Source organism: Parus major, chromosome 18 (assembly GCF_001522545.3).
Source record: "Parus major isolate Abel chromosome 18, Parus_major1.1, whole genome shotgun sequence".
Classification (NCBI taxonomy): domain Eukaryota; kingdom Metazoa; phylum Chordata; class Aves; order Passeriformes; family Paridae; genus Parus; species Parus major.
This window is the reverse complement of record NC_031786.1, coordinates 11,243,096-11,266,989: the sequence shown is the minus strand read 5'-3', so window position 1 is coordinate 11,266,989 and position 23,894 is coordinate 11,243,096. Positions and strand designations below refer to the sequence as shown.

General features: G+C 45.2%; 1 long non-coding RNA gene across 2 annotated transcripts in view; it reads left to right on the top strand.

Annotated features, from left to right (window-relative positions):
* LOC107212632 overlaps positions 1 to 23,298 on the top strand; it is a 41,585-nt gene extending 18,287 nt beyond the window's left edge. The window contains exons 2-3 of one of the 2 annotated variants that reach the window (XR_001524494.3): positions 165 to 239; positions 16,921 to 23,298. This is a non-coding gene — a long non-coding RNA (uncharacterized LOC107212632). Of the gene's footprint in view, positions 1 to 164; positions 240 to 1,646; positions 3,953 to 16,920 lie in introns of those variants that run through there. The other variant, XR_004499768.1, reaches the window with a different exon arrangement.
* The last annotated feature ends 596 nt before the right edge of the window (positions 23,299 to 23,894 follow it).

Below are 23,894 nucleotides of genomic sequence, written 5' to 3'. Positions count from 1 at the left end.
TTGCATTTGGTTCTGCTGTGTTGTGAAACCTGTGAAAATATTTCATGTCCTCATAGCTGGGGGACATTTAGGGCAGAGGTATTGTGGTATGGGAGACCTTTGGTGAGACTAAATCAAATCTATGGTTCTACTTAAATACTTGTCTGCCAAATCTTTCTCACTAGGGCTACATTCAAAGAGAGATGGGAAAGAAATCCAGCAAAATGAGTACAGTTCTCCATGAAGAGGGAGACAAATGGGTGAGTTTTGTACAGTTTCTATTTGTTAGAGTTCCTTGTGCAGAACTGAGGCCAGTGGTGACATGAGAGGTGGACAGCTGAATGGACAGATATTTGTGCCTACCTGAACATGGTAGTGACACATGCTGCACCCACAAACATGAAAGTGGAATTCTGCTGTGGGAATGTTTAAACAGTAACAAATGTTATTTCCCAGATGTGACAGGGATGAAGAGTCTGGCAGGGAAGGTTGTTGATCCCCTTTGCGGAAGATAATGAAGGTCACAAGCACAGAAACAGTAGCATAAACAACAAATGTGTTCATTTGGCTCCAAATGAGATTGAGATAGACTTGTTTTGGTACAATGGACTTCACACAACCACCTGAAATGTTTGAGAAGCAAATATCTCTCCCTAGCAGTGGCAAATCTTGCAGCACCAGCTATTACGGATATAAGAGGTCCATTACACGTAGCTCAGAAAATACCTCTCTGTAGGAAACCTTTCAGTGACACCTTTTATTAAGTAAGATCCAGGAGGAGTTAGGAACAATAGATACTTGCCCTTGATTAAGAAGTTGTGTGAGCCAAAAGCCATGAAGCTGATTCTCAGTGCTGGAGGCTCTGGAGGGGTTGCTTCACTTTTCCCACTCCTTTACAATTCTTCCAGGGCCCTGCCTGGCCAACCTGAGACTATCTTGCTTCACTGATCTTAACAGTTGATCTTTAATTAAGCCATGGACTGTTTTGGTCATTAATTTAATGTATCATGCAGGGAATTGAACCTCATAAAAACTCCATCCTAGCTCTGAAAAAATCAAACTGAACCTCAGGGGAACATCAGGGAAAATGGGTGCTCCATGGGAATGCCCATAGGAACAAAATTTCTCTGGAACCTGACCCACTGCTACAGTGTGGGTTTCCCACATCCCTCCCCAGGGAAGGTTTTCCTAGAGCTGGAGACCAGCTGGTTTGGTCAATTTGTGATTATTGAAGTAGGAGGTTTGCTGGGTACTGGCCAAAAGCTGATTGAACAAGAACCACCTCAGAGGATTGTGGGGCAGACCCAAAGCTGAATATAATTACCAGCTTAATTCTAAATTAATATTTTGTTAGGGTGTGGGATAGACTTTACTCTCCCCCACCCTCCCTCACAGCACACAACACTGATCTGGGTTTGTTGAGCCCTGCTGGGTGCTCCAGGTTACACTGCCTGTGTCTGAGATTGTTAAAACCTGTGAGACTTGGGACTGTTTAAAATCAGAGTGAAACAAAAGGGAGGAAAATAGCTGGGAATGGGTGAATGTCATATAAACAGCAGTAAAACTGTTAAATCTATTTGAATTTCACACCCAATAATTTTCAACTCCACCTCGAGAGTGCTGCTTGAAAGGCAGCACTTTTAATTGTCCAGTAAATTTCCTTTCAGGCAGCTGCTGCACAGACTGCCTCTGCCTGCAGTGAGGAAAAGCAGAGAACTGATTTATCTGAGGATGAAGACAAATGTGGCCATTCGTGTGTCATGAGGTTCCCCCTGTTTCCCTTGATTCAGCACCTGAGCGCACTTGGTTGTGGCTCTGCTATTTGTCCTCAAGCACCAACGTGCACATCTGAGATGTCTCTTGGCCACCACAGCCTGGAGCAGCCCCTGGAAGGTCTGTAGCCCACCCTGCCAGCCCACACCCCCATGAGCTCCCTGTGTCCTGCTGCACCAGAGTGCTGCATCACTCTGCCAGGCAGGGAATAGATGGGATTTGGAACAAGCAGCTGTAAAGTCATGGCTTATAATTCAATTAGAGATCAGGATAATCAGCTGAGTTGTGTCACATCTATTTAGTTTGACTTTGGTTTCTTGGAGGTCTAAGAACATGGCCAAGGGGGAATTGAGCTGCTTATTTTGTTTGGGTGTTTGTTGGTTGGGATTTGGGGGAGGTTGTTTTTGAACAACCTTTTTTATTTAAAAGAAAAAAAAACAACAATATTCTGACCATTTTTTATGGGATTATTTCAACAGTTGTGGAATTGTTCAGTGTTCTTGGAAATGGACAGAGAAAGGACTAGACTTGTTTCATTTGTAAAACAGTTTCAAAGACATCTTTCACCACTGGTGTTTCTATGTCCCATCTGAGAGCCTTTACTTGTATCTCTTCATTTTTTTAAATGTTCATTTCTTCCTGTTTCACTTCCTCTTCCTTTCTCATTGGCTTGCCTGTCTCTGCCATTGCTGCCTTTCCTCTGTCCCTGCTGAGGCAGACGCTGCGCTGCCAAGTGGCTCAAGTACAAGGGGTTTTCCCAAGTTCTCCAGTGTCACTCTGTGATGAACACTAATAACTGGATTGTCCAGCAAGGTAAAATCAGATCTGATCAGTAATAGGAAGTGTGATCACCTGTGGAAAATAGCTTTTCAGCTATTTCAGTGGTAGAGGTTTCATCTGAAATCCACGACTTTCATGATAATCTCAGGAAGCTCGCTATCTCTGGAATCTGGGGTTGTGTTTAGGCTTTTGTTGAATTTTCTCAAACTTAGAAGAAAACCAAGTGAATGAATGGGAGCAGTAACTTTATATCAGTTGTGAGATATGTTTCCTTGGTGCCAAGCCTTTACTCTCTGGTAGGCAATCCATACCAGTAGGGGTTGAGGACGTTGCTGGTGCTCCCTTCCAGCTGCTCCACCCTCATCTCTCCTCACCCAGCACCCAACCCAACCACAGCTACTGGTTTTATTCCAACTTGTTATGCCTCTGGGTGAGTGTGGGTAAGGGTAAAACCTGGCGAGGCAGACATTTGTACACAGGTACAAGATGGGGGCATGAGGGTGAGTCAAAGCCAGCATAGGTGACCTTCAACACCACTAAGAGTGATGAGGTGAAACAGTGAAAAACAGTAGGACTGCAAGGCCAAAGGCTGGGAAGGAGAACCTGCAAGACATCACAGTGAAGAGAAATTGGCTGAAGAAGGTGAGGAGAGGCCAAAGTGTCACTGACCAGGTGAGAAAGACGCAATTTAGGGATTCTTTCACTACCATGGACTTGCTCAGGCATTTTGTTGCTTTTTCTTCATTCACTGCAGGTGGGGCAAAAATATATATTAAAGAAAGGAAACCTTTCTAGAGCATGATCATCCTGCTTCATTCCAGAGGTTGGTTGGGTGGAAAATCATTTAAAAGGAAAAAAAAAAGTAGAGAAAAAACATCTTGCATGGTCTCCTCTGGGCATCTTTTCTTGCTGCTGGAGATAAGACTTTGGTCCCACGTGCACACACATACCTGTACACACCTGGGAGAGGGCTCTGAGCAGGGTTAGAGGCAGCTTGTTTGCAATCTGAGCATCTGACCCACCTCTACCCTGCAGTCACAGCTGCAACAGCAAAATATGTGTGTGTACACAGGGTGGTAATGCTGGCAAGTGATCATTTTTTATATATAGCTGGTTAATAATTACTGCCTCCTTATTCCTCTTAAAAGGTCTTGTGTGATCACAAATAATTTATTTACTAGTTATTGTTTAGATAGGTACAGTAAAGTATCCACCTATTGATGCCTCTGCTTTATCATGCATTTAATGGTCTTATTTCTCCATAATTAATTCCTCCAGTTTTATTTATTTATTTAATTATTTGTTCCTCCAGTGGGAAATAAATTGAAATGCCAGTCTGGGGATCAATCAGTGCACACACACACAGCCTCTATAAATAGGATGTTCATGTTCTGTAGTGAAAGTATTTTTCTGTAATGGCTTGGCTGATCTTCAATGCCACAGATTTTATTTAATTATTAATTTATAATTAAACAATTAATTATTAGTTAATGATTTTTGTTTAATCTTTGTTAAAGTACAGGTCTAGGTGAAATGTTTTTTTTAAAAAAAAAAAGCAGTGTTGAGAAAGTTTCATAAAAATATGCACGGCCCTGGATGATAAAGATACAGTTTCCCACTGCCTTGTGCTTGTGAGGCATTTCCTTCAGGGAAAAACAACTGAAATGCTTTGCTGAAGAGGAGCCTTGTCTGCCTTCAAATGAGTCCTGGTTGAGACAGTGCTGATGTCTGTGGAGTGACTGAAATGCTCCTGGTACTTTAAACCAACTCCATGTCCTTTCAACCCGTCAGTGACCAAACGTCTACAGGACCAGACAACATTTCCAATATAGAAATGAAAGCAGAATTAGAGGATGGGACTTCAAGATCTATTGGATGGGCAGCAGATGAGAACTTGCTACAGTCTGGAGGTCACAGAGAATCCCTCGTCTCTCTCTCTGATGCACTGGGTAGGTCTGGGTTTATTTCCAGGCTGCCCTGTAGGCTTGATCTGAAGTTTGTTAATGAGTGCCTTCAGTAACTTCGGTTAGGGGTCTAGCAGAAGCTGAAGGATTTCAGCATAGACTCCCTGGGAGGGTGGGCAGGCCCTGGCACAGGGTGCCCAGAGCAGCTGGGGCTGCCCCTGGATCCCTGGCAGTGCCCAAGGCCAGGCTGGATGGGGCTTGGGGCAGCCTGAGACAGTGGGAGGTGTCCCTGCTGGAGGGTGGAATTTTAAGGTCCCTCCCAACCCAAACAATTCAGTCATTCTGTGATCAACAGACCAGAGAGGAATCCAGTGTGAGTTTAGATGTTTTTGTCTTCTGTGGGGCAGAGACATGTCCTCGGGGTAGGGTTCATCTCATGGAACTAATATCAGCCTTCCTGGGCTTCCTCTGGAGTCAGTCAAGCAGGTGACCAAAACGAAAGGGCAATTAATCTCTCCATATTACTTGAAATTCTTTCAACTGCCCTGGGAGAGCCACCAGCCCTCATCCAGTACTGTCCTTGCAGCTGGTGAGGAGTATGGACATTATTGAAGTGTCAGATGTGCATGTGATCTTAATACAAGGAGGGAAAGAATATGTTAAAAGTTAATTTGCCATAAAATATGTCCTTTTTAGCTTTTACTGGGGGCTTTTAACTGGGTAGGTTGAAGTGGCTTGCAGCAATAACAGGTCTGTCATAGGGGTGATAGATTTCATTCACTGATGGGAAACTGATGTGAATCAGCCTTGTCTGGCAGCGTGATCACCTCACTGTAGTGAGAGTTCAGCAAGGCCATGGCTGATTAGAGGAGGCTGTGGGTGATTCCACTCCCCAGCTTTGTCACTCAGCTTTCAGGGCTTGGAGAAATGTGTCAGGGGCTGTCGGGATGAAAGGGGCTGTCCCAGCAGTGCGTGAGTTTCCTTCCAGGGCTAAGGAGAATACCCTTAGAAAGAGATGGAGTATGGAAAGCATGGCTGGGGAAGGGAGGGGTGGCAGGAGGATGAATGGGAAGAGCTCTTCTTATGGCTTCAGTTTTATTGATCTGGTCATTAACAATGGGATGAACCTTAAGTGAATTTCAGGTGTCAGTGCCAAGGTAGGTTATTCCTGTCACAAATGGCATGTCAGGCAATCTGAGAACACAGCTGTTCAGTGGCATGGAGAGGAAAAGGATATGGTGCTTCTTGGGACCCTGTGCTTTGCAGGTGCAAGAGGGCTGCTTTCACTTTGGGCCAGGCATTCAGAAGTTCAGTGTTTCTCCAAACTGAAGAACTCTCACTGAAACACCCTAAAAATTCACAGGTACTCTCATCTTCCAACAAGTTACTGCAGTCTCTCCCAAGGCTGTGCATCAGCCTCTCCCTCCCTTGGACCCAGACCCTGAGATTCTTATGCAGCCTTCCTCATGTCTTTCCATTGTCAATATTTCTCATTTTTGTTGTCATTTTCCTTGACTCTGGGGAGTTCTTTTCAAATACTACAAAATAATGATGCTTTTTTTTTTTTTTTTGTCTGAAAAAAATTCAGGCTTCCTTCTCTCTTGAAAAAGAAGTGAACATTTCATTTAAAAGCAGTATTTTTTGCCAACATACTTCTCTGCATAGTAAGCTGCTCTGGTCCCACAGTGCTAGATTGTATTTCTGCAGCCAGGAGCCTGAAGGTTCTCTAAAAAATTGTGACTCCTAATTGGAGATGAGTCCTGCCTGCCTGGGTCATCTCCAAGACCTCCATATCCTCATTGCTGTTTGGATCACCAGGTAATGTGAGTATCTTGGAATAGGATCAAACTTAGGGTTGTCCAGTGAAAGCCTCAAAGATCTGCCCTCCCTGTGCCTACAAAACACAAATTGTCTTCATGTTTCAAATTCATATTTTTCAGCTCTTTAATTTTAGGCTTTATTTGTGGAAATGTGGAAGGTTTGGGAAGTAGACAGTGCAATGAGTTATTGTATCGAATTGCTGTGCTGCATAATATTTTTGCTGATTTCGGGTGTCTTAAAACAAATTTGCGTAGTTTATAGCCAGGACCCAGCTGGGGATGTGACCTTAGGCTGTGGGATCTCTTCTGCATCTCCCACCGAATTCTCACCAGCTTCCACAATATCCTGTTAGAATATTTAATCCTCTTCCTCTGGAAATGGAGCCTTGTTGGTCAAAAGATAAGGAACTGGAGTAAGTAGCTGGGTAGTTAAAGGATCCCAGTGGATTTGGCGTCTCAGGCTCCGATGGCAGCGCTGGTTGCTGACTGCATGGAGCCCACTGAAGTCTATCATGGTATTTTGCTGTTCACTGGAAAACGTGCACAGGTCATTGACATTCCAAATCTTATGTTTAATCTCTTTTCCTGTTGCAATCCTTCCTAAAGGCCTTTGCTGGGCAGTGTTTTGTCCCTCTTAACGTTTTTGGAAGACATGAGAGACCTCTAATATTTCCGATGCTTTAAAAACACGCACTGGACCCTTCAGGTTATAGCCTTAAAATTTCCTTCCTGGAGCAAAGTTCTTCTCTTTTAGCATTCAATGAATACTCAGGTTGCTTTTCTGGGGACTCAGGGAAATGTAGATATGTGCTCCAGATTAGATGCTGATACAGTGCAAACACACTACAGAGGAAATCCTAGCAGAGTCAGGTTCCCTCCTCAGATTCTATCTTTGCAGTGGGTTACTCAGTGCAGTAACTCAATCTTATTTGAGTCCCCTTCAAACCAGGATAATGCTGTTTCCCAAAGCATTAAAAAGCTGAAGCTAATTACATCTTTATTTCATTAAATATCCTGAACATTGCCCATATATTTCAAGGAATGTCATGACCTGATTTGCAAACATATCAGCACATGTGCAGTGTCCATGAAAACAATTTTATAAACATTCCTTTGCTGTTTCCATCTTTCTGTCTATTTGCAGCAGGGCTTGGTGGAAAAATCCTTTGTGGAATGAACCTTGGGGTTTCTTTCCTCCAGGAAAGCCAAGCAGTCCTGGATATCTGTCTCCTGGATAATGGGTCTCTTTGGAGAGATTTGAGACCAGCAGCCCTGGAGAGGATGGAAGTGCAGCCTGGCTGGAGAGTGTCTGCCAGTGAGGGGGAAACATCTCAGAAAAGGATCATTTCACAGCCACATGTTGTTCTTTGGGATATGGACAGGGGAAGTGCAGCAATCCCCACATTTCTGTTGGGCAGGAGTAATATGGAAGTGTGGGAAGAGGGGAGAGCAGGGAGCTCCTCAAAATAAAGCTGTGATTCTCGGGCCATCCCGTGACCGTGAGAGCACTGTGATTTTGGGACAGGGGATTTTTTGAAAAAAAAACCACCTAATATTACTAGAGTGAGGATGAAATCTGAGATGAGCTCATGCAAGTGTAGTAATTTTGCTGTTTTCCTCCAGTCTTCAGCTCCTGGAGTTTGGCCTTTAGGTGAAAGCACCGATTTTCATGGTTGTATTGAATATGTTTTTATCATAGCAGTGGAGACAAAGAGCACGTTTAGGGTAGGGCCAGCTGATAGCACTATCCATGCTAAAGCCAGTTGTCACCATGATCCATCCTAAGCCTGAAGCAAGTTAAACAAGCCAATAGCTTACATACTTGCTCAAACTCCCTGCTTAGGAGCTTTTACAGCCTCTTTTACAGTCAGAGTCTGATCACTCTGTGCTCTCAGTATTGGTCCTACTGCCCTAAACTCTGAGAGTTTCAGATTCTGTGCTTGTGCTCTGGTGGGATTTGGGCAGACACCCATCACACCCCTTGCCTTGCTGTGGGATGGCGTGCTGGTGAGGTGCATCTCTCTTCCTTCCCCTCATGGCAAAGATCCAGGTGCTGGGAGTTGGGATTGCTCCAAAGCTACCCTCAGTGCTGCAGTCATTAGCAGTAAAATCTAGCCCCCACTAGAAGCAGAACCAAATGTAATCAAATAAACATTATTCCTTTTCACCCTCACAAGCATTTTCTTACAAAAAGTCATCACCTTTAAAAAAGAAATTAAAAAATTAAAAAAGCTGTCCTCTCCAAACAAAGCTGAGTATGACAAAACCATTCCCTTTTTATTTAATCTACAAGAAAAATGCCCTTACCTGGCCCACCAGCTCAGTCTCCCATCTGTGGCAGCCCCTTTCCTCTCCCAAACAGGCAACAGATTTCAATTTAGCTTTGAGCGAGGGAAGCTCAATTGGGTTATTAAATTTCACACACTAATTGACACGCCTGCTGTAAAATATAACTTGTGCAAACACAATTTATACTAATGACACAGGGAGGGGAAGCTTTCTGCTTCCAGTGCCCCTCTCCTTCCCCTCTCCTTCCCCTCTCCCCCTGCTCCCATGGGAGCCCGGCTTAATTGCCCCTCCAGTGCAGGGAGGTGAGCAGGGCTGGGAGGTTAAAGAGAAATAAATACTGAAATGCTGATGGGATGTTTCCTGTTTCAGCAGCAAGGGCTGTGCAGGTTTCAGAGCTTACTTGCCTTCCCAAGACCTCCCCCAGGCTTTGACTTCTTCATCTGTAATGGCAACAGAAGAACCTCAGCTGAAAGCCCTGGCACAAGTTTGCCAAGGGTGTGTTACAGGGAGGCTTCTGCAGGCTGCTGGAGATCTTCATTCCCTGTGACAGGCAGGCTGGAGATCTTCATTCCCTGTGACAGGCAGGCTGGAGATCTTCATTCCCTGTGACAGGCAGGCTGGCAGCTGCCTCTCACCCTGTGGATGCTCATCCCCCACCTGCTGCTGCTGCTGCTGCTGCTGCTGCTGCCGGGGAAATCCCTGCGGCAAAAGATTCACACCTGGGGCTCTGCTCCACTACAGAGCTTTAGGCACAGAGCTCACAGCAGTTTCCATCCACGTTCCCTCCTGGTCAGCAGGCTGGACAGAGGTAAAGTGACAAAGTGCTGGTGTGCTCTGTTCGGGGGGGTGATGACCCCAAAGGATGAGACAGACGCTGACAAAGCTCCCAGGAACCTCTAGGCTGCTTCCTCAAAATGTCTTTTCCCAGAAAAGTTAAAACACAATCACTTTTCTTCTGGAAGATGTTTTTAAATAGTTGATGACAGAATCTTAGCAGTGCCTAGCAGTTTAGCCAGTTCTGATAGTTAATTGCTACTTTCCCCAACAAACTAAAATAGACCCTCTTTGTTAAGAACTAGAAGAATCATTTTTACATTTTATTTTTTCCAAATGTGCAGATGTTCTTGCATTTTGGATTCCACTCCCCAAGCCCAGGGTCCTGCTGGACAACAAGGAATGCAGCTGGCATCCTTAGGAAGGGGATATCATTGTAAGGCCATTCCAACAAAGCATGGGGCTGCACAGCTGGTACTGGAGAACTGTTGGAGATGAATCTTTGTGCTGTAGCATGAGAGCTTTGACTAAGTCATAGAATCCTCCTGAAGCAAAAACCAAGTGACTTGCAGAGCCATGGTCTAATTTTAGCTGTGTCTGAGTCACAATGCCAGAATTTAAAATTGGTTACAGAGGCAGTGACTAGGAAGAATTTGAGTCACTTTCGCATCTTTCTGCACATTTTTTCAATGTGAAGACTTTTCTCAATTGTATAGAACCATGGAATCACAGGATGATTTGGGCTGGAAGGGACCTTAAATCCCATCCAGTGCCACCCCTGCCATGGGCAGGGTCACCTTCCACTGTCCCAGGCTGCTCCAAGCCCCAGTGTTCAGCCTGGCCTTGGGCACTGCCAGGGATCCAGGGGCAGCCCCAGCTGCTCTGGGCACCCTGTGCCAGGGCCTCACCTCCCTCGAGAACAATTCCTTCTATATACCTAACCTAAATTTCCCCTTTCTCAGTGTGAACCCATTACTCCTTATCCTGTCACTACGGTCCCTTTCCAACCTCCTTGTGGGTCCATTCAAATCGTGAAAGGTGGTCTGAGGTCTCCACACAACTAATATCTACCAGGGAAGGTGCAGGCATAACTCCATACCCTTTATGCCTCCTGATGGTTAAAGGAAAGAAACCAGGAGTTTATGGGGTATAACAAATCCAAAACTCTGGTGCCCCCATTTTCTGGAGGAAATTACAAATTCTTCTAGATTTCACCCCTTTTTCCTACCCTGGGAGAAAGAAAGGCTCAGCTTCTGCTGCCTCGACCCCTCATTAATGCAAAGCATGGATTTCATTACACTGATTGTTCAATTCTGTTATTAACAAGACATAAATCTCTGCATTAGTCACTCAGCCTTCGGGTCACAACCCCTGGGAGAGGTCAGCAGTGGATACCCAGCCCAGGTCATGGCCTTCAACCCATTACCTGTCCCATTACTTGGGGCTGCAGTGCTGGGCTGGGGGCAATTTTACATCCATTTACATCCCTTTACATCCATTTCCAGCTTTTCCTTGCACATTACTCTGCTGGAGTCTTTTAGATTTTCCCAGTCGTGACTGGGATCCTTGGAGTCTGCCATTGCAGACTCTGAGGGATGAGTACACAAAAATTAGTCTGTCCACCTTCACCAAAACCATGCCTCCTGCTCTCATGGCCACCCTGCAGTGTCACAGGAGAAAATGGGAATTCATATAAACACAGAGAGAAACAAGAGATACCTGTCATCTGCCGCTTTCTTCCTCCTGCTTTTCCTACCACCCTCCTTCTTCCCTGTTGCTTTTTCCCTTTCTTCTGCTCTGAACTCAGCCTTGGAGCAAGTTATTTGAGCTTCCCTACAGATTTTGTCATCAGAGCAATCAGCAAGGAGAGATTAAACTTCATGCACTGCTCATATCCCCCCTCCAGGCACAGCTGAAGGACCCCCAGCTCCCTGCACAGCCCATCTCACCTCCAGTCCCCAGCAACTCACGCCCTGCTCTTTTCCTATATTGGTGTGCACTTCCCAACCCTATCTACCATTCCCAGGTGGATGATAATGCACTGCAGACCTTAGGAGGGGAAACATTCATGGCTAGAATGTTTCCTGCTGCACTGAGTGTCTCTCAGCAGGTAGATCTGGGTGTGCTGTGTCACTAGCCACACCACCAGCCGTCCTGGAGCGCAGGCAGGGACACAGGCAGTGCGTGTGGGCTTCTGGTCACACGGGGATCCGAGCCTCCCTCCACACGGCTGCTTCCACTTGGCACAAAGTCCTACCCTGCAACAAGTCCACTTTATCTTGGCAAGATTTTTGTCACCCAGTGGGGGAGGAAGGGCTGGGGGACCAGGTGGCATCCATCCAAAATAGGAAAGCATTTCATTTTTGTCTTTATGGGCACTCTGTCAAGCAGAACTGCAGGCGGTAACTCTACAAACAGTAATTAACCACAAGCTGTGGGCAGTGTTAAAGTGCTTGCCCCGTAACTTGCTGGTACACAGGAAATCTGAGATGCTGCTAATAGGTTTTCAGCAGCTGAGTCCATTTCTGGCCCAAATCTATTTGATATGACATTCAGATAACACTGTTGATTATTCTCCTGAGCACTCACTGGACCCTTCCTGTTTGAGACCTGACTGCAAGTACAAACAAACAGAGGTGGCTGTTTTCCCCAGAGGGAGCTGGGGAAACCCACACCCCAGCCAATCAGCAGGAGCTGGTGTCAACCAGAAATGCAGCTATGCAGCAGCATAATTAATTCCCTAAAATGCAAGGCAAGCTGAGAGTCCTAATTAAGATGGGAACTTACAGTCTGGAGGTCCCTGGACTGCCCACTCCATTTTCTCAGGGCGTGTGAAATATGGAGAGATCATCCCTCCTGCCTTCCAGGTGGCCAGATGGGAGAGGACAGAGCTCCCCCAGATCAATTGCTCATCCCAGCCATGCCCTGCAGCAGCTGTTCCAGGGTAGCAGAGGAAGAAGAGGCAGGCCCCAGTGGTGACAGCAATAACATCCTCCCTCCCCTGCTCCATCTACAGGGAATTTTCCTACTTCCTCAGGGGTGAAACTTTGATTCATGGCCCAAAGCAAGAGCATCCAGCACCAAAGGGGTTGTTGAATCATCCTTCTTTATCTCTGGCTGCTTCAGTTACTCTGGAGGACCATATGATTTGTTTCACAGTGGTTTGGTCATACCTTGTAGCAAGGAGTACCACAGGGAAAATATTTCCCAGAAAACTGTTTGACTAACAGCTCACTCTTCAGATTAAGACTCTTGATCCTCTCTGTGCTGGAATACGCTCTGGAGAATTATACCAGGGTATGGAACATCTTGGCCAGCTCCCTCCCTGTCCACAGGCAGAGTTTACTGTGACAAAGGTGGATCTAAACTGATGCCTACCCTTGCCCAAGTCTCTTGTGTCTCTCTCCCTCCTGCCTTATCCTCCCCCACTAAAACTGCCCAGAGCATCCTATCCAGGAGCTCACAACTGACTCCTTTGGGCACAGGATCAATCCCAGGTGGGGGAAGCTTCATGTTGCATTTTGACAGTCAGCTACGCTGTCTGTGCTGGTCCCGTTTGATGCTTTCTCTTTAAATACTATTGTTAAGTTGGTATTTTAAGGGATTACCCTCCGGAGCTGACAGACAGACAGGTCTGTCAGTTTGTCTGCTTAGCACTCTATCTTTTCTGCAAACACCCTTGCTCATTAGCATGTGAGCCAAGGATTAAATACACAGAAAGAACCAATTCACTGTGACTTGGCCTGCACAGTCTTTTGAAAGTGAAGTTATGGCTTTTAATAATGCCTGTCTTTATCTTACCTTTGCAGTAAAGTGATGACATGGCTCTCTTGTGAGCTACTTACAAAGAAGCCCCAAACCTGGGGTATTGTAATGGTGTCTAATCTCCTTCCCAAGTGCCTGAGGTTTTCACACAGGCTTTGTGCTCAGCATTTCTCTGCGCTGGCTGAGCACTCACACCAAGGCAAAGACATTTTACAGGGAAAAGATGAACTCGTCCAACCACCCCCAGCTGTGTGAGGCCTGGGGAACCTCACGCTTTCCCTGGACAGCCACAGGGCTGTGGCTGCTGCCACACTACCTGTCCTTCTCCCAGCCTCAAGGACACTGCAAAGTTGCTTATCAGCCTGTAAATCAGCTGTGGCAATAAAACGCTGGCATCCAGAGCAATAGCTTTTGTACTAATGTACTGCTTTGCAATTGCTGTGCAAATCCAACATATTAGTGACACAAATGAATTACAATAAATGAAGACACCACTGGCCGGGGGCCAGGGGTGACTGAAGACCAAAAAAGAAAAAGAAAAAATAATGTTGGTTTTGCTTCTGCCAGTTGCCAGTTGCCAAGTTGGTAATGTGAAATTGGATGTGTTGGATATGGAGCACTTTTGGTGAAGGATAGGAAGAAGTGACTATTAAATATAACAGTAATAATGGTGTCTGGGATCTGAGGAGCAAGAAGGGAGGCTGCTTCCCATGTGATCAGTGAGAGGAGGTGATTTCCTGGGGAAATTGAGAAGGCAAATGTCCTTATCACAGGAGTGATGGATTATGTGAACCTGCTCACAATTTTCATGTAAGAAAAGGTGTTCACTAATGTGAAGGACTCATTGCAAGATGGAGAGGGGGACTTTGTCAATTAATTGATTCATTATCCCTTTGACTTTCTGCTCCCTTTGTCTTTCTGCTTTTAGATCCGAGTCTCTTCATTACAGATTCAACTGTAACTCCATGTGCTGCCCTTTCTATTGGTGGTGTGTTGATCTATGTATTGACAGTGGATACAGAAATCACTGGAAATCTCAGATACTTTATTATGGGAGATTTGAAAATCTTTATGTTTAGTTTAGCAGAGTGAGGTTTGACCACACCAACTGCAAGCTCTGAGCTCTCTCTGCCCTCACCGTGGAGGTGTGCTCATGGCAAAGCTGCCTGCCTGCAGGTAACCTGCCTCCAGCACCTGCTGTGATGGCAGCCAAGGGCACTGCAGGATGATGGAAGCACAAAAAAGAATTCGTTTGTAAAGACTGCAGGCAGCCCTGACAAACTCCATGGCTGTTTTTTTAAGAAACACCTTTTTTTGCCACCCCTTGGTTGCAGACTATTTTTTTTTTTTTTTTTTTTTTTTTTCCCAAGTGAACATAAATAACACGTTCCACACCAGGGCAGATATTGAGCTGTTTCCTGACACAACTCTGCTGGGGCTCCTCCACCAGCTCCCAAGCCCCCATTCATTCAAACACTGTGAGCGAGAGCAGTTGCAGGAGACAGAAAGTTTCTGTTCAGACCAACAAGGCAGCTGAAGGCTTTCCCCACATGAAATGCCAGTGTGCACTGATGCTTCAGAGGAGCTCCAGGGCCTGCTACAAACACCGTAGCAAATTCAGCCCAAATGACGGCTGATGAAAGTTCCCAGCTAATGACTCGTTTAGCTGCTCGAGGAGAAGTGCTGCACAGCTTTCTAAGGGCTGGAAAGCCCAGTGCCTCAGCCAGAGCTGCCAAGAGAATGGATGTGCCAAGTGGAGCAGCGTAATGATATCAGTAACAGGAATTGTACAGCCAGGGAAGCAAACACTTAGCCCATACAACTGCAAATCTGCTCCAGCCCTGCACGACGGTACCCCTCTGCCTGTGTCTGCAAAGGAGGCTTGGCTGTGTCTGAATGAACAAGTGGAGGCTTTCTTAGGCTCCTGTGTTAAAGTTCACCCTTCCCTCCTCCCTCACCCTTCAGTTATTTAGTGAAGGGTTTCCTGATTGGGGTGTGAATCGTCTCATTCTGCTGCAGGCAGAGCCCGCGTTGTGCTGGGAGCTGAACATCTGTCCATCCCAGGTGTTTGGGAAATAAAGTGCTCATGTTCATGAAGGGTGAGATCTGGGATGCTGTTCATGGGCTGGGGACCAGGCTGAGTTTGTGCTCAGCCCTCTCCTGTGCTGAGTCTGCTCTGACCTGGGATCAGCTCTCAAAAGGGCAATGTCAAATGCTGGGTACATTTAGTGAGGGAACTGTCTTTGCTGCACTTATCACTTTGGGGCCCCTCACCAGATGTCACACACATCTGGGAGGATACAGAGGTGTTGGACAGCACCCAGACATACTAGCTGGGCTCAGGCCAAAGGTTTCTTGGAGGACCAAGGTCTGTGGTGATATTTCAGCTACATCTGGAGGATCTCAGCAAGCAAGAGGTGACTCAAGCTTTGTAGCCCAGGAGGTGTTTTAGCTCCATCTACAACCAATTTTCAGTAAATTTAAATATAGTTTCTGGTCTGAGATGTAGACTATTGCTTGCACTGTTAAGGTGCTGCAGTCCAAGTCAAGCAGCCATTCCAACAGCCTGTGTGTCTGCCATGGCTCAGGACTCTGATTCCCAACTTTCAGGCCAAACAGAGCCCAGTCTGGCTTCTGGCAACACCCTCCCCACAAAAAGACCCCATGGAGCACACAGGCAGCCATTCCAAAGGAAGAACTGCCTTGGCAGTGTGGGATTAGAAGGGTGGCGTAATCATTTTAGGCACCATGTCATTATCTACAATTTCCAGGCCATCACAAATAACACTTGGGGTCAGTTGTCCCCTATTATTGTGGAGAGGGGAATGGAGGGGGCTCAGCAGAGCTCAGAGAAGGGCTGACTCTATTAGCACACAAATTGCAGGCTTTCAGACGCTGTCTTCTAAGGGCTCCTAAATACACTCAGCTCTAACTAGGAAGTTAAAAATGTTAATCTAATTGTCACCCAGACATGTTTGTATTATGTGAGTTTGTCCACTCCTTCAGTCCCTTATTAGCCTAAAACGTGAAGACAAGGGTCAGTTTTGACATTGTGTGTTGAGATGAGTGCTGTTATTTCATTTCTTTCTTGTCCCCTACCTCTTCCTCCAAGCTTGACTGATGAGGCCTTTAATGCCATGCCCAATGTGCTGCAATATAAATGCCACTAAAATTAAAAAAAAAAAAAGATAAAGTTACTGGTTATAGGAAAACTACATAAATTTCATTACCTTTTAGGATAATTGGTACCATTAGGTAATTTGCCTCATTCATGGCCCACTGTTTTAAGAACTGTGCCTGATGTAGGGGCAAAGTATCCTTTACTTGTGCTACTAAGGTGATGTATTCTTAAAAATACCTGTCATGAAACAATGGAATGAGACTTCAGTGATTTGGGGGGATCAAGGCCTATGGTGAAAGCTTGCCTTTTTTGCCCCCAAGGATCTGGGTAGTTTTAACAGCTGAAATTTGTATCTTTTTGTAGTGCATTAATCCTTTATTGGAGAGTTTCAGCTCCCTTCCTTGGCTCTAGGAGGCTGGCAGAGTTAGCTAAAATTAAGAGAAGTATTTGTTTGAGAGCTTCTCTGTTCAAGAAGGGTGCTGCAATGCAGGCTGTGGGGTGCTTGCAGGGGAAAAGGAAGGGGAATCCTGGGTGAGCAGAGCTTCATTTTCAGATGATCATTTGATTCAGTGACTGTTTGAGCACAAACTTACGACCTGAGAGGGAGACCTTTAATTTGGAAGAGGGGAAAGCCCAGGAAGTGGTGGGGTAGCTGCTGCTATCGACAGGACCTTGGTTGCCTGAACTTTACTAATGACTGTTTTTTCCTTTCCAGGGGCTGTTGGAGGCTCCTCAATGAGGCTTCTGTGCCTCCACTGGAGCCAGTTTTCCAGAATGAAGGGAGCCTTCCTTCCCCTCATGTAGAGAGTGTTTACCCAGAGATGCTGATACCGTCAGTCTGTCACTGCAGGATCAAAACCAGGACTGCACAGGCCCTGATAAAGAGGCCAGATGTGCCACTTTAATTAATGCTATTTGCTAAACACTGCAACAATTTAGTGCAATGTGATAGCACAGCAATCTCTGGGGCCAGGAAGCGCCGTCCCCAAGGCATCCCCAGCTGTTCCAGCTTTCTTTTCCACTCTGCCATTTTAATACATTTAGAAACCTAAAGGAATTGCAGGGGAGCCACAACATGAAATAAAGAAGGGGAAGGGAGGCATGTGGGCAAACAAAAACAGAGGGTGAGGGATGTGCAGCCGTGGCTGGGGATAGTGAGTGCAGGGGACAGCACATGCATTGTCCAGCACAAACTGAGCCCGACAAACACAGTCCCCGGGAGCACCAGCATCACAAACAGAGGTGTCTGTAGGAGCTGCCACCTTCAGATCCCCCAGGCACAGCAAACACATGCACAGGGTGTTGCACAAACACCCTGTAACACATTCCCAAACACCCCTAACACCGTGAGGGCACCAGTGCCGGGCTGAACATGGCCCTTGATCCTTCCCCTCCCCAAACATGGGCTCATCCCTCACTCTCTGCTCCCTGGCACGTCCGGGTGAGCTCATGCAAGAAACAGAAGAGCTCCAAAGTTTCTGGTTTAGACACTTAAATCCTCTGGGATCTTTCTACTTAAGTACTGGAGGAAGTCAAAAAGAAACAATAATGAGGGAAAAATTAAGAAAATTTCTCTAAAAGCTCACACTTTTCAGGGGAAGTGATGGGAAATTAGAGGCCTGTGATAGATGGGCTAATTTCCTTAACTGACAATCCAGACAGCTCCCTGCAAAAAAAATCCCAGTGTTTGGGTTTGATATGTGAATTTGTGCCACTTATTTAGAAAAATACCTACACTTCTTGCTTGTTTCTTTGTTTTCTTTTTTTTTTTTTTTATCAGCATTTTTATACTGAGGATAATTAAAAGGCATCAGAGTGAAGATGAGCAGGAGCATTGCCCTCTTCCAGCCTCCTCAGAGAGGGGAATGCTCTTGCTAACTTAAATAAGTTTGACAGCCTTTAAATATAAACAGCAGATGAGAAATGCTGAGAAATCTTTAAAAGAAGAAAATTAGAAAAAAAATATCAAGTTTCTGAGAAGCTGAGTGAAAGAATATCAGCCCTGTCACCCCTTTCAGCACTGGACAAATAAGGATGAAGGGACATAATTAGGTCTTGGGAAGTAGCATGGTCTTGCTGGGGAGGAAGAGACAAAACAGCAACAAGGTAGAACATTTCATGCAAAAATCATATAAAAGTCCAAAGTCTCTGGCTGACCCTCAGCAGCAATTCCTTTCCTCCTGGGAGAGCAGCAGAGTGTGGTGATGAGGTGAATGAGCTGTCCCTTGAGTGTGCCTTGCCCATAGAGACCTGTCCAGCCCACCAAGGAATGACAGCAGTAGGTGATGAAGATATGGGGCACAGCTGGGATCACCCCTGTGAGAAGACAGAGCATGGTGAGGATTATGCTTCATTCGGGTCCTGCTTGACATCAAGGACCTGGGATGGATTGAGGTTCGGAAATTCCTCTGGGACACCTCAATCCTCCTTTGCAGATGGCTTTAAGCATCTTTGGAATTGGTGAAAGCTCCTGAGGCACTTGCTTACATTAAAAGGCCTTTTTGGGCCATAATGCTTGTTTTTGCTGACAGAAATTATGCTTGTGAAGGCAGGACTCTATCCCTGTGTGTGGCCATTCACAGATTCCTGTGTGTATTTTGCTGCATAACACAGAGTCAAGACTCCAAACTACAAAGTTTTGAAAGTCCAAATCTACAAATCCTTTCCTACACACCACACTGGTTGCAGAAAAATGCTACCTTTCAAGTAAGGATAGGAAATTAAAGGAAATTAATATGTTACTCAACAAGATTAATTAATTAGCTAATGTGAATACATTACTCAGGATCAGTAAAACCCCAGATAACTTTTTATGGCTGAGGAAATATGGTCTAAAGTGGTTCAATTCCACCCCAGTAAAAGTAGCATTCATTAGGGAGGCTGATCTGGAGAGAGAGGTGCTGAGAGGGGCAGGGTGCCAGCAGCTACCTGGTAATCACAGGATGGAACAGGATACTGTTCGCCAGGATGAAGGACTTGAGGTTACAAGATCATAAAACAGAAGAGTCCATAAAGTTTCTGAGTTCTGAAGGCAGCCCTTAAAGTTAATATCATGCAGTATCTGAGCCATAACAACAAGTCACCCAGAGGCATTTATTATTCCATAAGAGCCACCCACACCACATGTATTCCCAAAGTCCTTTCATGTCTCAGGAACATTCCTCTTATTTAAAGATTTATGGGAATATCATTGCATCTTAAGGAAATACTAATCAATTACTTTAATTTCTGCCATTTTAATAACTCTCCCAAGGCACAAACTGACCATATTTGACAGTATAGCTGTTAAGCTGCAGGAGATGTCATTTCCCCTGGGTAACTGAACATCATGCCAATCCTGCTGTCAATAAAGGCTGCATTATATAACCGTAGTTGTATGTTAAATCACCATGTATTTCATATTATCGCCCTGTGTTATCCTCTAAACATCCTCTGGAAATATTTTTACATGTTATTCTGTGCAGAGGAATGGTTTGGCACCAAATTCATTGTGTTTCCCTCTTAACTAAAGGGAATTAAGTGCTGACATTCCCCTGAATTACGACAGAAGCCAGGTGTTTCATCGCATTCAGCTCTCTGAAAAATTACTCTCCTCTTCAAAATGGATATGTAGCCCTCAATGCTTTTAAGTTACAGCTGACTGTCTTCTCTTGTCTTCCATTGTTTAAAATGGATGGGTTTCTTTTTCTTTTAAAGCAAACCAATACATTATATTAAAATCCCTTAAGAAATTACCTTTAGGTGACTTTGAAAACCCAAGCCCGAATACATCACTGTGATTCTTTAGGAGGCACCTAATGTCTGTGAGTTACACTTTACCATTTGACTCTGAGCAGTATCCATATATCTCTGCATTTCTCTCATGCATCAGTGGAACAGCTCTTTCCTTAATGACCACTTCTGCACGCTGCTCCCTCCAGCACCCCTCTGCAGCAGGGCCTTTTGCTTGTTAACATTAACAAATTAATCCTGTTCTCCTGGACTGCTGGGTTTCACTCCTGGCACCACTGACCAGATGGAAAGAGACAAGTGGAGTGAATGGTGGCACCTCATTCTCCTGATGCATTAGGTGCCCTTCAGTGCAAGTGCTCTTTAGAGCAATGAACAGCTCCCTCCCAGGGCTGTGATATTGATCACTTTGCACCAGGGCACTTTGAGCTCTCTGTGCAGGAAAACCAGGTTGTGACACAGCAGGCACTTCAGGGCTTCAGAAATGAGGTGGAGCTCATTGATGTTAGAGACCACCCAGGATGAACACGCTGCCTTCCTTGTTCTGGTCCGTGCTCTGCTCCTTTCCTGCTTACCTGGTGCTCTAACCTTGATCTTAGCTGAAATTCAAGGACAGGACTTTTCCCTTCCATGGACAGAGGGTATTGAGTACTTGCTACATCTTTTCTGACAGCATTTATTTTAACACTGTTCTTTCTTGTCCAGGATTAATAACTGCAGACCCTTCTTGCAGCTGAGGATTTCTGGGCTCCTAATAGCATTTACTTGTTACTTTGAACTACAACTCTTGCTCCATACCTTATTTTTGAAATGAAGTGCCCCAAACTGGAGACACCCTAAATACACAAAAAATATTCTGGAGAAGAGAGGTTATGTGGAGACCTCAGGGCAGCCTCCCAGTATCTGAAGGGGGCTTGGGAAGCTGCAGCTCCCTGGGCTGGATCCTTTTGGCTGTAGAAAGTTCTGTTGCTCCATTAACAATAAAGGAGCAGACTGGAGTACCTGGGCTGAGCTTGGAAAATCCCCAGTGAGCAGGAGCTGCAGGCAGGGATAGACAGTTTGCTTTCCTATCTGAGATTTTGCTTTCCTAGCTGAGATTTTGATTTTCCAGCTGAGGTTTTGCAGAGTCATTTCAGCCTGAGAGGAATTAAAGATGGACACCAAGGTCTTTCAAATAAAAGCTGTCTGAGCACAGGTCTGGCAGTGCTTCCCTTTTGCAGACAGCATTCCAAGTGTTTTCCTATCTGCACAGCCTTGCACCAGCAGCAAAGCGAGGAAGATGTTTCTACGCTTCAAAGGGCTTTTTCTCCTTGATTCAATACTTTAAAGATGGTGGTTACAGTGTATATATACAGGCACTTTCTGCAAAGCAAGAATTTGATATTCAAAGGGGAAAGGATGCTGCCTCTCTCATCTTAATGGTGGAGAGGGCATTGGTCTTGCAAAACAGGGAAGGTGGAGGAAGAATAAACAGTTTTTGGAAATGCCTCCCTACTTGTTTTTCTATTTGACCATTCTATATTTTGAAGCTAAAAATTATAAAATCAGAAAAAAAATAATAAAGAATCCGTTTTACAGGCAGTGGAGGAGAGGTGTAATATTTACTATCAAAATTTGAACTTTCAGATCTCTAATGTGGTGCAAAATGTGTGAGATACCTTCAACCAACTCCTAAAACAGAAAGAATAGTAACATTCCTTCTAGAAAAGACACAGTTGATGTCTAAAGGCTACTGGGACTGTTCTTATTCAGTGCCAAAAATTATTGGGATAAGAAAGTTTCCTTAATTTTTCTGGACATAGACTTTTATCATTAGAAACCCAGTTTAAATCATGAACATCCCAAGATGACAACCCAAATGTCCTGGGTGAAGAATAAAAACTGAATTCTGCTTCTGCTGGTCCCCAAGTCTCCATGAAAATGGGAGAATCAACTGAAATGTCAAACAATCCATAACTTGCCAAACCAGTGGAAATGTTGCCACTTCCCCCATTTTCAGTGAATTTATTTATCCTCAGATTTCAGGAAAGCAGGGGACATCTCCAAGGCCTTTCAGCTTTATTGGAAAATTTGTTCTACTTCTGAAATTTGCTGTGCTCTGCAAATTTGCTACCAGTCTGAGAACTTTCATGTCTCTCTCTGTTTATTCCTGGAAAACTGGCAAAGTTTATGGTGCTCCTGAAAAGGTATTGCACTTGCTGGAATGTTGTCAGTGGGAAAAGTCCTTCTGGAGAGGGGTGATTCTGCAATATCTACAGTCAACCGGATAAACAGGCAGATTGACTCTGTGCAAACATTTTTTGCTTTCTTTTCACTGTTCCTGGATTTGGAGCCTCTTTTTTTCTTGGTTTGAGTTAATGCATTGTAACAAAGTTGTGGCTCGGACTAATTACATTTCCATTTCAAGAATGCCTTGGAGTCCTCCCTCCCTCCTGCTTCTCAGAGAGGGTACTCAGCTGGCAGGACCAAAACACTCCCTTCATTGATATAATCAAGATGCTACAGCCATGCTGACATTGCAGCACCTGAGATGCTTATTCACATGTGTGTGATGTTATTAACTCATCCCACTGGCTGCAAATGCTCTGGAGAGCTGTGTACAGAGCTGGCTTCTGGTGAACCAGCATGGCTGGATTGTCTGTGCAGCAGCTTAACCTGCCAACCCCACACCCTTGTCAAAGCCCTGCTCCCTTATCATCCTGGAAATATTGCAAAGTGTATTTCCATTTAAAATAAAGGTACTGGCTGCAAGCAGCCACATCTCTGCTTTATTTGAAGCATTTTTGCCCCTGTTTGCTCCAAGTAGGCCTTGATTCCCATCAGTTGATTGAGCCCATCCTTTCAGATGAGATGGGGCAGACATCCTAGTGCAGCCAGCACAGCACAGTGCTGGAAAAACGAGACCCTGCCAGGCCAGACTCTTTTTTTGGTGCAGAATGTCTTTGTACAGCCCATCACACTGGCCTCAGCTGAGCCAGCCTGCAGTGCTGCTGCACCTGAGAGCAGACTGTGGCCCAGAGAGAGCAGGGCATGATCTGCCAAGGGCATCGCTCAGTTGATGACTTTGCTGTGGGGATTTCTCCTGCTTAGGGAGGCAGCCACATGTAAGCATCAGCAATGAATCTCCTTATTCTTTAATCAAATTAGTGTCAAACAAATTGGGTTTTGGGGGCCCCTTCCCTAGGTTTGCTAACCCACTCACCTCTCCCTTTGTTTAATACAACAAGGCCAGAAATAGGAGACTTGAAGAACAGAACATTTTAATTACTCACCTTTTCACTCACTTTTTCTTTCTTTCCCCCAAGGACAGTGTGTGGGACACTCTCTTCTTCATTGCTTCATTACCCTCCCTGAGGGAGGACAGATGCCCTTGGGAAGAATAAACAGGAAGGGCCAGGCTGCCTCTGCTGTTAAACCAGTGCTGCTCCCTGGAGTTAAGAGTCATAAATCCTGCCCTGGGCCTGCAGAAGACTCTTCAGGCAGAAGAAACAACCTAAAGATGAAACACCCTCTGAACCAGCCTGGCTACAGACCAGCAGGAAAAGGGATTTTGATATGATAATTTTTTTCAACTTTCCTGGGACCATGGGAAAAGGTCACATCCCCGAGGCCAAACATGGGTGTCTTTTAAATCTACACTCCCAGCAAGGGGCCATGAGAATTCATTTCAGCCTTAGCCTTCACATTTTCATGATCCAAAACCCAACAAGAAATGGGTTTCCTTCCATCTGCCCAAATGCAGAGCACAGTCTAAGTAAACTGCACTGAGCAAGGTGCTGGTGCTGAGTGGTGAGACCATGCAGCAGCCAGCCAGGACAAGGGATTATTACAGCCAGCATGAGAATTTCACTTTACAACCTGGCAGCACTGAGACCTGGGCCCAAGAGGTACAAGGTGTGGAGGTCTTTTCTGTATACACCAGAGTTACACCAGAAAATTGTTCTAGTTTGCAAAGTTAGG